Source organism: Olea europaea, chromosome 11 (genome assembly GCF_002742605.1).
Source record: "Olea europaea var. sylvestris chromosome 11, O_europaea_v1, whole genome shotgun sequence".
In the NCBI taxonomy this organism is placed as follows: domain Eukaryota; kingdom Viridiplantae; phylum Streptophyta; class Magnoliopsida; order Lamiales; family Oleaceae; genus Olea; species Olea europaea.
The window spans coordinates 28,774,532-28,784,987 of NC_036247.1; the positions used below are offsets into that span (position 1 = coordinate 28,774,532).

A 10,456-nucleotide genomic window follows, 5' to 3' on the forward strand; every position below is an offset into this window, starting at 1 on the left:
TCATAATACGCCACATACTCTGCCTCCATGGTCGAAGAAGCTGTAAGTGTGTGTTTAACACTATTCCACGAAACAGCTCCTCCTTCCATCATAAAGATGTACCCAACAGTGGATTTCTTATCATTCATGCAACCTGCATAATCAAAATAATTAAAACCAACCACTTCAAGAGTGTCAGTATGTTGATATGTCAACATGAGATCCTTAGTACCTTGAAGGTACCTCAAAACTTTCTTAACCGTTTTCCAGTGGTTTTGACCAGGATCGTTCAAGTATCTACCAAGCACGCTAACTACAAAGACAATATCAGGACGTGTGCATACTTGAGCATACATTAGGTTGCCAACAACGGAAACATAAAGGACTGTTTTCATCTGATCTCTCTCAACATCATTTTGAGGACATTGTGCCCTTGAGAACTTATCACCCTTTACAATTAGAGTCTTCACAAAAGAACAAGACTGCATATTGAATCTTTTCAAGATACGATCAATGTAAGTACTTTGAAACAATCTGAGAATATCATTGGCCCTATCACGAAGAATTTGTATGCCCAAGACATATGATGCTACACCAAGATCTTTCATGTCAAAATGGCCAAACAATAGTTGTTTTTGTCTCAAACAATAAGTCAGTGTCATTAGCAGCGAGCAAGATATCGTCAATATACGAAACTAGAAATATGTACTTGCTCCCACTGACCTTCATGTTTAAACATTGATCAACAATGTCTTCCTTGAAATCGTTAGCGGCGATAATTTCATCGAACTTGAGATATCACTGCCTTGAAACTTGTTTCAACCCGTAAATTAACTTTTGGAGCTTACAAGCCATGTTTTCTTTTTCAACTACCTCAAAACCAATAGGTTGAATCATGTAGACATCTTCACTTAAATCTCCATTCAAGAAAGTCGTTCTTACATCCATTTGATGAAGCTCCAAATTGAAATGTTCCACAATTGCCATAATGATTCGTAAATAATTTTTAGTCGGAATAGGAGAGAAGGTTTCCTTGTAATCAATACCTTCTCGTTGGCTATAGCCCTTAGCTACTAGCCTTGCTTTATATCTCTCCACTCAACCTTTGGCATCACGCTTGGTCTTGAATACCCTACAACCTTTTGGTAATTCTACCAAGCTCCATACTTCATTTTGTGATATAGAGTTCATCTCATTGTTCATAGCATTCATCCAAAGATTGGATTGAGGACTAAAGATGGCTTCTTTGTAGGTAGTTGGATCTGAGGTGTCACCAATGTCATACTCATGCTCTTGCAAGTAGACAATGTAGTGATTAGAGATTGCAGGTTTGTGAACCCTTTCTGATCTCCTTAAATGTGCATTTTCTATGGCTATACCTGGAACTTCTTGTCAATTGTTGGAGCGGAAGCGATAGGCACATGAACAATAACTGGGTATTGTCTGAATACAATTTCTCTAAGCCTTTGTCTTGTACTAGTATCATCCTCGAAATAGATTGCCCGGTCTGATTCAATAACTCTAGTAGTATGTAATGGACAGTAGAACCTAGAGCCCTTGACCCCACACAATAATCAATAAAGTAGCCGTTGACGGTCTTAAGGTCAAGTTTCTTAGATTGCGGATTGTAGGGTCTTACTTCTGCTTTACAACCTCAAACATGAAAATGACGCAAAGTGGGTTTCTTCTGTGATCACAACTCATAAGAAGTCTTGAGAACAGACTTATTAGGCACCTGATTCAAAATATAAGCTACAGTTCTCAAAGCATCACCCCATAGGAACTTTAGCAAAGAAGAGTTTGCCAACATACATCGTACCATGTCAAGAAGTGTGCATTTTCTTCTTTCCGTAACTCCATTTGCTGAGGTGTACCAAGCATTGTATATTGAGCATCAATGCCGCATTCCTGTAGGTACCTTGCAAAAGGTCCAAGGTTCCGTCCCATTTCATCATATTTCCTATAATACTTACCACCTCTATCAGAACAACCCACTTTGATCTTTTCCCTTGTTGAAGCTATGTCTTTACTTTGAAGGCATTAAAGGCTTCCAAAGAATCATACTTCTCACGAATGAGCTCAACAAAACCATAACGAAAAAAATTGTTAATAAAAGTGATGAAGTAGTTGTAACCACCCATAGCTTGAGGAGTAAAAGGCTCACAAATATCAATATGGATTAATCCAAGTAATTCTGTGCACTTGTCAACTTTGTTGTTCTAACCTTGGTAGTCAACTTTCCTTTTATGCAGTCAACACAAATGTTAAGGTCTGAGAAGTCAAGATCCTGTAGAATCCCATCCTTTATCAATCTTTCCATTCATTGCTTAGAAATATGACCTAATCGCTTGTGCCATAGAATGGAAGATTTTTCATCCAATCTTGACTTTTTTTATGGTAACAACAGTATTAAGAGAAGAAGAAGTAATAAGAGACACATCCACCAAATCAAGTTTATAAAGATTACCATATAAAATTACATTTCCAATCAAAACAGAGTCACGGTACAATATAACTTTTCCAATTTCAAAAAGAAAACTATAACCAATTCTATTCAAAATAGACACAGATATTAAATTTCTCCTAATCGAAGGTATGCATGCAACTTCATACAACTCCAAAAAAAATCCAGTGGTAAGCTGTAATTTGACCATCCCCAAAAATTCAACTTCAGTTCTTGTACCGTATCCCATACACGTGCTGCTCCTTACTAGTTGGTTCCCTTCTGCTTGTCATCTGCTGTAAGGAATTGGTAACATGAATTGTAGCACCAGTGTCTAACCACCAAGTATTAGAAGGCACATCAATAATATTTGACTCCAAGCAAACATTTACCAAAAGATTATATTTCTTCTCCATTCTGGCCTTGAGCTTTAGGTAATATGCCTTCTTGTGCCCAAACTTCTGGCAGTAATTGCATTTTTCTTTAAAGCCCTCGTTTTTGGGAACATTGGAAGCTAAGGACGCTCCTTGTCCATTCCTTTTGTTGTCCGTGTTCTGTTTCTTGAAGGGCTTGTTGTCATTGGTATCTTTTGTAGAGGCTTTCTTTTCTGACCATTGTTGTTCTAGTTCGTTACCATAGCCACACTTCTTGCCCTTCCCTTTTTTTATATCATCCTCTTCTTTGGCAAGAATGATAGTCATCTCCTCTATGGTCCATTGTTCTTTTTGAGCATTGTAACTAGACTCAATGGAGTCAAACTGTGAGAGAAGAGTCCCCATAATGAACCACACAATGTAGTCCTCATCAAGTTCCATACCAATTGCCTTGATCTTATGATAACAAGCCACAATCTTGTCAATGTGCTCTCTAATTCCACTGACACCGTCATAAATAGTGGAATGTAGAGTGCTCAGAAGCTCATTCTTCTCATTCTTGGATAACTTTTTGTACTTCTTGTTGATAGTTTCTAGAAATGCCTTAGCAGTCTCAATATTTGCAATGCTATCACATATAGAGTCCTCCATGTGATACCTCATGATCATTAAAGAATACCAGTTTGAACACTCCCAGTCATCATAAAGCTTTTTTTCATCGACAGAAGTTTCAGTAGTAGGCTTAGGAGGAGAGTCATCTCTCAAGGCCTAATCCAACTTCATGATGGTAAGATTCATCATGAGAGATTCAACTCATTGTTTATGATTAGTCTCATTTAACTTCAGAATGACAGAAAATTGAGGATTGCCCAAAGCTGGAGAAAAACACAAGAGCGATATCAATATGCATGTGAAAAACATGATCATGATATTTACTCTTTCTTCAACTTTCTTAAATGATCTACAAAAGTGATCATCGAATGTTAGAGTCCATTGACTCATTCACAGGTAAGAGCAATACATTTAGTATCACAACCAAATGCATCAATCCACTACCGATAGGATAGTAAAAATTGTGCCGGTTCATAATATTTCATGCATTCTCTTCACCAATCTAAGCATCCTACCAAATAATGATTTACCGAGAGGGCAAATTCACTATTTGCATGGATCTTAGTAAAATGTCGTTAAGCAGGAGCATAAACACAATACACAATCATGATAATTTTATCATGACTAGTCCTACGAGAGGTGAGTACATAGTCGCTCTACACCATCGGTATTACAATAAGGTGATATAACTCACATTGACAAAATATTTATTCATCTGAAAAGAGATTATCCATTTCTTTTTTGCCCAATTAACAAGTATGGAGCAATATCACAAAATTCTATATATATATATATATATATATATATATATATATATATATTTTATAACAGAACTGGAGCACTCGAGATTTTAAATCCTCTGTATTCTACTAATGGCCCAACACCAATCGGCTAACATTATAGGTATTTAAAACCAATCAATTAAAAAAAACACAACATTATCACTTTCATGACTACAGCACATGGCTTCCAAAAAAGCTACCTTCCATAGTCCACCACTCTCGTCTTTGAAAAACAGTTGACTATGTTATTGACAGATAAAAGAATCCAAACTGTGCATTACTATTGAAACCCACTGTTCCGTTGAAATCATCATTTTATCATAATTAATCAATAATCTCCAGTAAAAAAAATTATCAGTGAAGCCTAAAGAAATTGCTAACAGGAGGAATTTTGCAATGAAAAAAATAGCTATAAAATTGATAAGGCAGGCTCTGATACCAATTGCTAAACTTCAATAGATTTGATAATTTCTTCTCATAGTCATAACATGTGATGAACAATAATAAATGAAAACATACCTCCAATGGTTAGTAAAACTTGATTAGAAGCCATGATAGATCAATGAAGAACCTACAAATCAGATAGAAAACGAGACAGGGAGACTAGGGTTCTTTTGAATCCAATTCTTCAATCTCATTCACTTTATACACACACCAAAGAGAGCATATATGTGTATATATAAATCTGAAAACCCTTTTAGTGGCCCACAAGCCCAATGGATAGGCTTGGACAAGAAAGAATAGTGGACCCAAGGGCCCAAAGTATGACAAGTAGTGTAATGTTGTCCATATCGTAAATGACCCAAAAAGTCAATTGTCATTATATTATGTTAGGGGAGAATTACCTACAAACCTACATTTAAAGATTAATTTTCAAAACAAAGGGGATTAAATTTCATTTTCACAAATCAGGTGTTAGTTAAGTTTTATTCATTAAAATTAATGAAAATTTAATTACACCTAATCTACCTATATCACTCCACCCCACACCCAATCCCCCACATTCATCCTCAAAATCAATTTCAACCTTCTCTCTCTCTCCCCACGACCCACTAACGCATCCACCCTAGAAATATCCAAAATCACAGGTAGGGGTGGAGAGTTCTTGCAAGGTTTTATGGAATTGGCGTCGGTGACGGCAAATTGAAAGCTTCTTTCTCTAAACATTCGTAGTGGTTGCCTAAGAACTCACTCCTTTGCCCCGCTTTAGATCTGTGCTGCTTTTGTCGTTTTTTTTCTTTTTACTTACAATAGTTTTGTATGGATCTATATATATTGTCTGTAGTATTTTAACTAGCGTCCTTTTTTTACTCCATGATTTTGAAGGAAATATAAGCAAACTTTATTTTTGATTTGATATTGATTCAAACTTGGTCAGTGATGATATATCCAGAGGCTTTTTTCTCAAGTGGCATCCCAAATTTCATCTTTCACTTTTTATTCTTACCATCTCTTCACTCTTTATCATCTCTTTGGATTTATGTTTGAAAATGTATATTTATTGTTTATGGCGATGGTGGCTGTGATTGTGGTGGAACAGGTAGAGGTTGTGATAGTAGGGTGAGGAGGTTCATTATTTGTTGTGGTGACCATAAACAGGCAAGTTGTGCCATGGTCAGCTTATTGAATGTGTTGGTAGTGGCGATTGTGATTGTTGTCATGGATTTGAGATAAATGTAGTATTTATGGTTGTGGATTTAAGTTGAAGGTGGTAGTGATGGTACATTGGTGTTGATGGTGGTGGATTGTGGTGCTGGTCTGCAGTGTGTACAGGTTATTTGTGGTAACTCTTTGTGACCAAGTATGCGTTTATTGTGATCGATCGTGACCAATTTTGTGTTAATTATGACCAATTGTGACTTGATCATATACTGTTATAGCTAAGATTAACATGGTCATAGATAGTCACACTGCAGATAAATTTGGTCACGATTAGTCACATTGAAAATAAATTTGGTCACAATTAGTCATAGATAATACAAGTTAATCACATGGTTACATATAATCACAAATTAAATAATCACGAATAGTCACACTAAAGACAAATTTGGTCACAATTAGTTACATATAACACTAATCTGGTCACAAATTTTGAAGGCCAAGAACTTGACATTGTGACGTTCTCAGTTTTTACTTTTATTATTATCATTTTTTAATTGACAGGTTTGAGTTCATAAGTCACGGTCATTTCATATAAGTCACAAATCAGTATAAACGGATCATAGATCAATATTAACAGGCCACATATCGTTTTGTAGAAGTCACGGATCAAATTAATAGGTCACATTTTATATTACGAGTCACGAGTAACAAATTATATGTTGAAAATCATATTTTATGTCACAATGTACACAAGTCACAAGTTATTGCCTAGAAAAAGACCAAAAAAATTGTAAATTTAATATATTTAATTACAAAAATATTTTTTTGATTAATTATTTCATAACTAGAATTTTAATATTATTTGATTTTTGAAATTTCAAACTTTATTTCTTAATTTTAAAATTGATCATATGCATATTCATCCCATCTGATTAGGTCACAGATTTAATAAAACAGATCACAGATCACAATGTACACAGGCCACAGATTTAATGCAACTGGTCACAGGTCATTGCCAAAAAATCAGAGAAAAAAAGGTAGTCGGTGGAAAGGTGAGTGGTCATTGGAAGCCGCTAGAATATTACCCGGAACGGGATAAGTTATCGAAATTGTTGTCGAAGCCGTCGTCGGAAGTTTTCGGAGAAGCTACCGAGTCATCGTCAGAGGTGAGGTGGGATGGAGAGAGAAAGAGAAGAGTTTGATGTGATGAGTGGATGGATTGGAGGTGGGGTAAGATAAGTAGATTAATTATACTATATTATAATTAAATATTTAATTGTCATCTTATTTTTGAAAGATTTTTAGAAGTTTGTTAATTTTAAAATGTGATTTTTAAATGGAGGATTTATGTGATGTTCCCTTATGTTAGTCCACCAAATTAATCCAACACGGGGATGTGACGGACAAATATGGGGACGGCATTTCTCTGAAGGTCGGGGATATAATCCAAATAAAAAATGGATGAGGAGGTTTGCTACCTTTTCTCAAAGGTTGGGGATGAATAGTGATATTACCTAAAATTAAACATTGGTACCTTCTTTATTCAGTCAAATCACATACGTAAACTCAATTAAATTCTCCGTTCTTTCGTAGTTCGAGTATTGGACTAAGTAGATTCATTCACAGCAAAAGGAAGTGTTAATCGTCAGTTCGTCACAATCTTTCCTCGGTAATTAGTATTCTCGTTTGGTAAACTACGATATTTTTGTTTAGATCAATAGTATATATGTGATCTATATTTATATTTTTTAGTTCGTTTAGGGAAATCTTTAATTAAAATGCTATATTTCTTTTACGTTCTTTCCTTCTTTGGTTTATTCAGGACTATTGTCGATGAATCGGGAACATTTAATTGTGTGCATTATCCGTTGCAGTGGATTGTTTTTCCTGTCAAGTATCTGTTTTAAGTACATAAATGTATTAATCGTGCATTTACCTTAATGATCATTGATAATGAAATCCATCTGGAAGAATGGTCTGTGATTATTGTTATTCAATTTAGGCTTTTATATTGGAATGGCAATCCTTAGCAAATTCAGGCTACAGTTCTGGATATTATACATTTCTTTTCAGTCTACATTGAATTAGATCAGGCATGTTTTAAATGATTGTTGAATGGACTACAATTCGATGTTGAATGGTTAATGCTGACTCACTATGTCGACTGCAAATTATAATAATTTTTTCAAGATGAACTTTGAAACATAATCGCAGGAAGGAACTATCTGTTCCTTTGTCAGTTAAGTGCATTGGCTTATTGAATTAATTTGATTAAAATACAGAGCTGGACACCTTAAATTCATCCTATTCTTTGCTTATTCTTTGATGCACTTGTGCATGTGTTCACAACTATTCATATGTACATTCAATTGAATCCATGCGTATACTTATGTAGGTGATTTGATCTTCTGGGTGTCTTTGCATCACAGGAATCTATCATCTCGCAGTCATAAAAGTGACCTTGAAAGGTATTACAGAGTTTTGATATATGTACCATACATCTGAAGACAAGTATGCTTTTGTAGTTTATGATTACCCTGCAAGTGCTGAGAAAGCTAGGAGAAAACTTGAAGGTAAATGAATATGTGGAGAACCATGAACTCTTTCATGTTAAAAAGGGCAGCCCAGAGCTGTACGTAAATTTGGCAGAGGTGATAGTATTATGAACAACAGCACAGAAGTCAGAAGGTACTCAATTTGCGAAAGAAAACGATGATCAGTTGGGTTCAAATTGTCTACGAGGAGGTTGTGGATCCCTCAAATGAATATCTTTTAGGAAATTGGATTGTTGACTCTTTGGCCAACATGAATTTTGCTATAGTGATGAAAGGAGTAGGATAAACACCATAATGCATCTTATTTGAGTAGTTCACGCATCACAAAAAAGTTTCCAGGGGGAACTTAAATTGATCATCAAGTAACTCTGAATCATCCTGACAGTCCAACATCCCCAAAGGCTTGCTCCAGAGTGGGTTGCAAACTGCTCAAGTATCCCTAAGGGGTGAAGAGGCTTGCAAGGCTGCCCCAGATATTAATGTTGTTCTTTTGCGGCATCACATAAGCCACAGGGAGCCATCCACCTCTGAAGAAATCGTCAAAGATCTGTGAGACATGGAGATTCTTCTCCCCCAGCTTGGTTAACTCCCATAAGTAGGAGAAAGTATTACATGGAGGGGAAGCAAAATTGAAGGGATATTGGAAGTCTAAATGGACATTGCTTAAAGAAAGCTTGGGGTTTCTCTTTGTATTCATCCCCAGCCAGATTACACTGCATCATGATCACAGTCACCTTTAAGATCTTCAAGTTCTTTGTTTGATCCCTTCACATTCAAAGTTCAAAGCAATGCCATCCAGGATAGTTCCCTGTCATCCCATTCAACATTTTCAACTTCACACCATTCTGGATCTAAAACCCCTGACTCATGGCTGACATCAAGGTCAAGCTCATTTACATCTTTGTCTTTTGCTGTAGCACTTTTATAGACACTTATCTTCTTCTCCAAACAATTGAAACACATCACAACTACTCTTTGTTGCATTCTTCAGGTCCAGAGTTTAATAAAGATTTATCTGCAAAGGAAACACCAGTAAGAATAGGTGCTGGTGACTTTAAACCTGAAGATATTACAGCCACAATAGTAAATTAATGTGAAACAGGACCCTTTAAATTGGAAAGAGGAAGAATGAAAAAATGCTCTCTCCCTAAAGTATGATGCACACTATCATTTTGTCTGCAGAGGATCGGATAAGTATATTGACTGTCAGATAATGGTGATCATTCTTTAGTGAATATGTTATTGCACAGTGTGAAAAAGATGATGGACCTCAAAATGAGGATCTCATGGCACAACAAACAGTGGCACCGGAGTCCAACCTCAAGGAAATATAAGTAGTTTTAAAACACTGCAGCGTGGAGCATCCTGAGCAAAATGAAAAGGATCTATCTGTGGAAATTTGGTTCTACTCGCTTTTGGCCTTGGGAGATAGTATACTACAGGAGACTGAAAAGAGTTATAGTTCAACTGAGAATTATGCACTGAGAATAGCTTGGAATAAATGGATTGTTATTAATCAAAGTCGAGTTATTTAAGTTGAATAATCAATTTGACAGTTCATTGTTCAATTATTAGAATTCCAAGGATCAAACTGAGGCGAAATTTGTATTAATAGAAAATTAAAGAATCGAAAAGCTTCTAAAACTAACAGGGTAAATCAAGCAGGCTAAATATTATGGAGTAGTTACCAAGTAAGTCCTATGGAGATTCTTTATATTTTGTTGTATGCAAAATAAATGCATTGCATAAATGATTTCTGTAAGCACACAACAATATGAGTTTCAATTTAAGTACTGACACGAAATTGGAAGTTATTTATCTAGTTTGCCTTTTTGTCATGGTCAAGTAGCAATTGAGGTTGTAGGTGTTGTTTTCTTCTGTAGCTCCTCTAGCATTCAAGGAGAAAGAATATGTTTTGCAGCTTTCTTTGCCCTGAGGTATGCCCTTTAGAAATGCATAACCCTTCTTTACTGTACATAAAATGCAAGCCTGCATGCCCTTGGAAAAGCATGACCTCTCTTTATGGTACATAAAAATTAAAATGAAAGCCTACTTGGTTACTAATCAATAAAGAAATGGATGAAGAAGAAACAGCTGCCAAATCAAATA

General features: G+C 35.7%; 1 long non-coding RNA gene across 2 annotated transcripts; it reads left to right on the plus strand.

Moving 5' to 3' along the window:
- The first annotated feature begins 7,250 nt into the window (after window positions 1–7,250).
- LOC111403985 lies at window positions 7,251–10,109 on the plus strand. 2 transcript variants are annotated; one of them, XR_002704606.1, is made up of 3 exons: window positions 7,251–7,461; window positions 8,188–9,229; window positions 9,339–10,109. It is a non-coding gene; the product is annotated as an uncharacterized LOC111403985 (long non-coding RNA). The 2 variants fall into 2 exon arrangements; XR_002704607.1 differs by having other exon boundaries at window positions 8,222–9,229.
- The last annotated feature ends 347 nt before the right edge of the window (window positions 10,110–10,456 follow it).